The sequence below is a fragment of the Aotus nancymaae genome, unplaced genomic scaffold (assembly GCF_030222135.1).
Source record: "Aotus nancymaae isolate 86718 unplaced genomic scaffold, 86718_ANA_hifiasm-v0.15.2.pri h1tg000250l, whole genome shotgun sequence".
NCBI classification, from domain to species: domain Eukaryota; kingdom Metazoa; phylum Chordata; class Mammalia; order Primates; family Aotidae; genus Aotus; species Aotus nancymaae.
This window is the reverse complement of record NW_026988665.1, coordinates 2,682,836-2,689,376: the sequence shown is the minus strand read 5'-3', so window position 1 is coordinate 2,689,376 and position 6,541 is coordinate 2,682,836. Positions and strand designations below refer to the sequence as shown.

Sequence of the window (6,541 nt, the reverse complement as noted above, 5' to 3'; positions counted from 1 at the left end):
CCAGCACCGCCCCCCCAGCACCGCCCCTCCCAGCACCGCCCCCCCAGCACCCCACCCAGCACCGCCCCTCGCAGCACCGCCCCTCCCAGCACCGCCCCCCCAGCACCGCCCCACCTTTCAAGCAGGGCTGGAGCCCCTCCACGACCCTGCAGGGCTCGGTGGCCATGAAGTCAGATAGGAGCCAGCACCCAAGGGACAAATGGGGGGCTCCGCTCGGAAGCCCGGGGAGGCCTAGATCCGACAAAGGCCCAGGAAAAGTGTCCGAAGCTCAGGGGCAAAGTGCCCGCCGGTGACCTGGTGCTGGCGGCTCGCTGACCCTGATGACCCCGTGGCAGGCCCACGGGACACGCTAGTTCTCCCTCTGGGCTCCGCCTCCTAAACAACGCTAACACCCCCACCCACAGCCAATGCTCCCCGGCGACGCCGTTTCCCACAAACACAGGATCTAATAATTCCAATAATGCCAAGCCCAAAATAACACACAATGAGCCACTTGCTGAGCTCCTACTGGAGAATGGAACTGAGTCAAACACAGCTGCAAAGGCGCTTTAAAAAGACACTTAAACACACGCGCACACACGCGCACACGACCCGCCCGAGGAACGCCAGCCTCCGCCCACGGCGCGGCTCCACAGGTATGGAGGGCGAAGACGGGGGCGCGGGCGGGGAGGGAGGCCCTGTGGGGGCTGGAGAGGCCAAGGGGCTCCCGGTGGCCTTACGTCCCGAGCTGGGACCCTCTGACATCGGCAGGTGCACTGTGCCAGCTGGGAGCTCCCGCCTCCATCTGCAGCAAAGGTCCTGGGGCCACCCTCTGAAGGTTCCGACAGCTCCTGCCTCTGCCTGACCCCCAGGGCCACAGGGCACAAGCGTTCCCACCCCCCACGGGCAGCTGCCCCAGCTGTGGTGGCCACAGAACACCCTTCACACTCACTGAGTCTAACGCCACCTGCAGGAAGGTAGGTTGCCAGCCTCCCCACAGCAGGCCCTTCTCTGGGGGTCCCCCGCCCCTATGTGCTCTCCCTGGGGGGTGTCTCCCAACCCAGTGTAGGCCCTGGGAATAGCGAGTGAACCACCACACGTGGGGACCAGCACCGAGGGACGGAGAGGGGGCCTGGCAGGGCTGAGGGTCCTCCTGCCTCGATGCCGTGGCACTCAGCCCAGGCTGGGGAATAGGCACCTGCCGGGCCTCTGGGCAGCTCCCAGCCTAGACCAGCCACCACCGAGTCAATGTCCACTGCCAGGTGCCCACCCGCCCCCGCTCCAACAGCCAAGGGTCCTGTGCCTGCCCGCCCCCACTCCCACAGCCAAGGGTCCTGTGCCCGTCCGCCCCCACTCCCACAGCCGAGGGCCAGTGCCCAGGCTAAGCCTCTCAGATGGGTCAGCCGGGTTCCTGTCTCAGAAAGGAGCATGGTCTCAAGGATGCAGGGAGAGCCAGGTCCCGGCCCCACTGGGGGCTCAGTATTGGGGGGTCTGGCCCGTGGAGGCTGCAGGGAGGAGCAGAGCCGCCTGGAGCGGGTGGGGCAGGGCCTGGCTGGATGCGGGTGCTTAGGCAGGGTGACCCCAGCCTGGACAGCAGGTTCCTGGGGGCAACGTGCACACCGCTGGTGACAGGGAGGGGTTCTTTGGCCGTGAGCCATCTGCTCTGTCTCACCCACGCTGCCAGTGAGCCCCACACCGGGCCAAGGACACAGTGCTGGACCTTCGGAGACAGCCCCTGACCCGACAGCCCCCCAAGGGCCATGAGGCCGAGGGCCGAGCCAGGGCGGTGCTCCCGGGGAAGCTACCAGTCCCAGTCCAGTCCCAGTTTGTCCCAGGCCCTGGGCCCCTGGGAAGCCACGGGGCTCACATCCTAGCCTCTCCCCACTCAGGGACCTCACCTGGCAGGGGGTTCCAGAGGCCCTGCAGGTTTCCGGACAGAAAGGCCTGGGGTCAGCCATCAGGCGACCCCTTCCCAGTAAAGGGACACATTGCTGGTTCAGCCCCTGGGAAGCAGGAGCCCCGTGTCCTGAAGCCATCGCTGACAGTCCCCCAGGAGGGGCCACGCCTCATCATGTCACCTCAAGCATGTCACCTGATACCCACCAGTCCCTCTCTGAGCAAGTGCCTGAGCTTCCAGGGGTCCTGCAGAGGCAGCCCTATGACCCTGTCTCAGGCTGCCTGGGCATCCTCACATGTCGGGGTGAGTCGGGCATGGCAGGCGGGGTACTGGCCAGCAGGCAGCTGGAGGGCCCAGGCCCAGGCCACCTCCACTGCTGCAGGGCAGGAAGGGAACAGGCAGTGCCCACCTTAGATCAGCCAGGTGAGGCAGGACAGGCCCCAGGGAGGCTGAAGGGCACCCAGCTCGGCCTGCTGGAGAGACCCGGAGATCCTCATGGCTCTGCCCACAGTGGGCACCTATACGCGGGTGACAGGATGGGGGTGGTGCTGGCTCCGTGGCACCCCCATAACCCACTACCAGCAAGCCCTGGCTTTCAGAAACTCCCCCACGAGGGCTGGGGCCTGCCACTTTGCTGCACCCCACTCGGGAGACACAGGCCAGGCCTCTCCAGCAGCCCCCGACACCATTGCCTGAAATCCTGGGGACCCTGGAAGCCACAGCAGCCCTCCCGACCAGGAGACGGGGGCAGGCACTGGGCTGGACCCAGGCCTGGTGTCTGCTGGAGTCAGAAGAGGGTGTCCAGGGGCTGCACACAGGAAAAGGGACCCCAGACAGAGGCAGTGAGGTGCACTTTCCTCTGCCCCACAGTGGGTGGAAGGGAAGGGTGGTGGAGGGTCCTGCCCCTGCCAGAGGGGGTGGCCGTGGGCAGCGGGGAGGGCAAAGGCCACAGGGCCCAGTGAGGACGCTGGCCCCAGGACACCTGAAGGAGGTCCTGTGAGCCCCGTGTCTCAGCCCAGACCACCGTCAGCGTGCCAGGGCCAGCGCCCCTCTTCCAGACTGGGGAGGGCCTGCTGTGTGCACAGACGCTCCAGTGACCCCTCCAGACGGGGCCTCCCCTTCACTGCCTGCCACCCCCAACCTCAGCATCCTCATCTTTGCCATGGGCAATGGTAACAGCACAGACCAGGAATGCAAGCCTCAGGGTCTTCACCACCTAAGCAGCTCCCACGCAGGACCACCCCGGGAAGAGCCCCGGAGACAGCACCCCCCAGGCCACATCCTGAGCACAGTGGGGACACTGGCTGTCAGGGACAGACCTGCATTTTGGCAAATTGTCCCAGCTGCCCCACAGGAAGATGGGGAGACTGGCAGGAGGCTCGTGCTACGGTGGGGGTCAGGTGGCCCAAGACTGAGTGGAGGTGGTGAGGAGTCACACCTCTGAGGGCACTGAGGGGGCACCCCCACCGGGAATGGATCCACGGGGAAGGGTGGGGTGAGCCTGGATTTCCCGCCTGAGAAGCCAGGACCAGGTGCCAGCAGGCATCCCCTCCTCCAGGCTGTCCTCCAGGCTGTCCTCCTCTAGGTTCTGCTGAGCTCCAGGCAGCAAAGGCATTGCCCCGACTGTGTACTTGCTGCACCTGGGGCCAGGCCCAGGGGTGGTCAGCTGAGGACAGCCAGCAACTGGCCAGGCTGCAGGCCCTTCCAGGACCACGGCTGACCAGGTGGCCAGGCCTCCCAGAAGCCTAGCTTCTGGTTGGGGAACCCCAGGTTGCATTCCCTGTCCCCAGGGCCTGTGAATTATTTGAGTCCCTCCCTTGGCCCATCTGCTGCTCTCTGGGGTGGCTTGGGGTGGGGTGAATGAATGGTGCGTTTCCTCCCCACGTGCCTGCAGGGGGCGCCGCTGGAGGGAGGTGGATGACCCCACCCCAGCCCCAGCCCTCACCTCCTGCTGCTCACAGTGGCCGCTCCCAAAGACCAGTGGGGCTGGGGCAGGGGACAGGCAGGGAGGGCCAGGGCAGGAGGGAGAGGAGGAAGCAGGATCAAAGGCCCCGTCCCCACCACAGAGGCTCCCTCCACCGGGCTCACTCCAGGACAGCAGCTGCTGCCTTTGAGCCGAGATGAAATACTTCCGTGGGGCTGCTACCCGCCAGGCAGGCTGGGGGCCGGCGGGTAGGGGGAGCCTCCGGGGGACCCAGGCCTCAGCAGCTCCTGGAGAACCTCCACTTTGCCCCCTGAAGCTCCACTGTCCTGGGACCTGCAGCCGGGCGGGCTGCACTCAGCCTCCACTGTCCTTCTGCACCCTGGGTGCACACGGCACCCAGCGCCGTCCAGGCTCAGCAGTGCAGAAGGGCTGCCCCTACCAGCAAGCGAGCCTCGGGCTGGAGGGAGGGGGCGCCTTCCCGGTCACCGCTGGCGCTTGGACCCAGACAGAAGCCTCTGCTCAGGCGCCCCCCCCGCCGACAGGCCGGCAACGGAGCACAGACCTTGCTTCACAGGGTTGGCATTTCTGAAGGATGACGAAGATCCCGGGGCTCAGAACGTGTTTTCTGTGCGAACAGACACTTCCCCAGCAGCGTGCGGCTGACAGGCGCCTGTGACAGCTCAGCCTGAATCACAGCACCCACCCACCCACCCACCCACCCACCCACCACATCCCCTCCCCACCCCCGCAGCCCAGATGCATCGGGAGCAGGGCTGGGGCCAGAGCACCTTAGGGTCCTGGGCCGGTGGGGCCAACTCGCCCAGGCCCCTGTGATGCTGCCCAGCCCCCAGAGAGGGGTCCCACTGGCCTTTCCTGCCCCCATTACCAGGGCTGCAGTCTGGGGAAACGGCTCCCTGCTGCCAACGGCAGCTACCCCAGTGAAAGCCCCCAGCCCATCTATGGCACAGACCCCCACAGGGCTGCCCCCCCTCCATGGTGGGCTACGGCTCTCTGGCCTCACAGTGGACCTTGGAGCCAGTTCCTGGGGCTGGAGTAGAGGGGCTTCCTGCAGAAGTGGGGGTATGTGGTGGTGGCCCCCCGGAGCTGCCAGGGGTTAGTCAGGCAGCACTGACCAGTCTGGAGAGCCAGCACTGATCGGCACAGCATGGAGACGCACCTCCATGGCCTCACTCTCGGTGACAGTCTCTGCCCGTGACTGCTGGTGGCGTCGCTCAGAGATACTGCTGCATATGATCGTGGGGGGCCGGGGAGCACACACGTCTCTGGCCCCAGACCCCACAATCAGGACACAGGGCAGGCCCACCACTGCCAGCCTTGACTGGGAGGGGGAGGGCCCTGGGGAGTGGAGAGGCGCCTGGCACCTTGGTGACCAGGATGCCAGCCACAGGCCTCCGTCCTGGAGCACACCCGGCCCAGCTGCTGGCTGGCCCTCGAGCTCTGTCCCAAATTGCACCTGGAGTGCTGTTTCCAGACAGCGTGTGCTGGTGGCCAAGCAACAGCCCCTGAGGGAGGGCCAGGGACATGTCGCAGGAGCCGATGTCACTAGCACAAGTGTGGGTCCCCATGCCGGGCTGTCCCTCCTTCTCTACAAGTCACCAGCTCACCCTCACAACCACCATCACCCCCTTTTTACAGATGAGGAGACTGAGGCCCAGAGGCACAGCTATCACCCCAAAACCCACAGTCCAGGAACTGGGCAGGAGGACAGGTGTAGCTTGAGTCCAGGCTGGGGGCCCATGTGCTTGACCTTGAAAGAGCCTGGCCAGAGGGTATGAAGCCTGGGATGCAGCAGTCAGCAGGCAGGGAGTGGGGGGCTGGTGGGGAGTGGGGTGCAGATGGGGAGTGGGGGGCCAAGTTGGGGGACAGGTGGGGAGTGGGGGGCAGGTGGGGAGTAGGGGGCCAAGTTGGGGGGGCAGGCAGGGAGTGGGGGGCAGGTGGGGAGTGGGGGGCAGGTGGGCAGTGGGGGCCAGATGGGGAGTGGGGGGCCAAGTTGGGGGGCAGGCAGGGAGTGGGGGGCAGGTGGGGAGTGGGGGGCCAAGTTGGGGGCAGGTGGGAGTGGGGGGCAGGCTGAGTGGAGGGCAGGCAGGGACTGGGGGTCAGGTAGGGAATCGGGGGCTGAGTGGGGGGCAGGTGGGGAGGGGGCAGGCAGGGAGTTGGGGCCAGTGGGGGGCTTGGTAATGAGCTCTTGTGCATGTTCTGAAGGCTGCAGGAAGCATCCCAGAAGGCACGGCGCATCCACACCTTCACTTCGTGTGCAAGGCTCAGGGAGAATCAGCGGCTCTGAAAAGTGGGGCACGTCCTGGCGAGCTAACGAGGCGCCCAGAGGACCGGCCGCCCGCAAAGGAGGCCCCTGAGGAGGGAGGGAGTGGCTGGCCGTTTGAACAGGCCCTCGAAGGATCAAATTTTGCAAATAAAAAACAAAGCCCCTCCTGGGAAGAGGTGCCCGATATCTGTCCCCGACCCAGGCCCATCCAGGAAGGGGACAGCAACGGGTGAAGCCACCTCTGCCAGGCGCCTTTCCCTGCACAAGCCTCAGGGGACAGGCCGGGCTGGGAGGGGCTGTGGCTCAGGAGACCCCAGGGGAGCCATGGAGACGGAGACGCTGTGTGCAGAGAAACGGCCTCACTGACCCACTTCCCCAGGGCTGAGCTCGGCGGGCAGCAGCATCAGAGACGGTTGTAGCCACAACCGCAGCTCAGCTCTGAGAGCCGTCGGTACTC

At 66.1% G+C, this 6,541-nt stretch overlaps 1 long non-coding RNA gene across 1 annotated transcript; it reads left to right on the top strand.

Moving 5' to 3' along the window:
• The first annotated feature begins 428 nt into the window (after positions 1–428).
• On the top strand, positions 429–6,312 carry LOC105723106 (uncharacterized). The gene is made up of 3 exons (XR_001108743.3): positions 429–635; positions 5,457–5,590; positions 6,024–6,312. It is a non-coding gene; the product is annotated as an uncharacterized LOC105723106 (long non-coding RNA).
• The last annotated feature ends 229 nt before the right edge of the window (positions 6,313–6,541 follow it).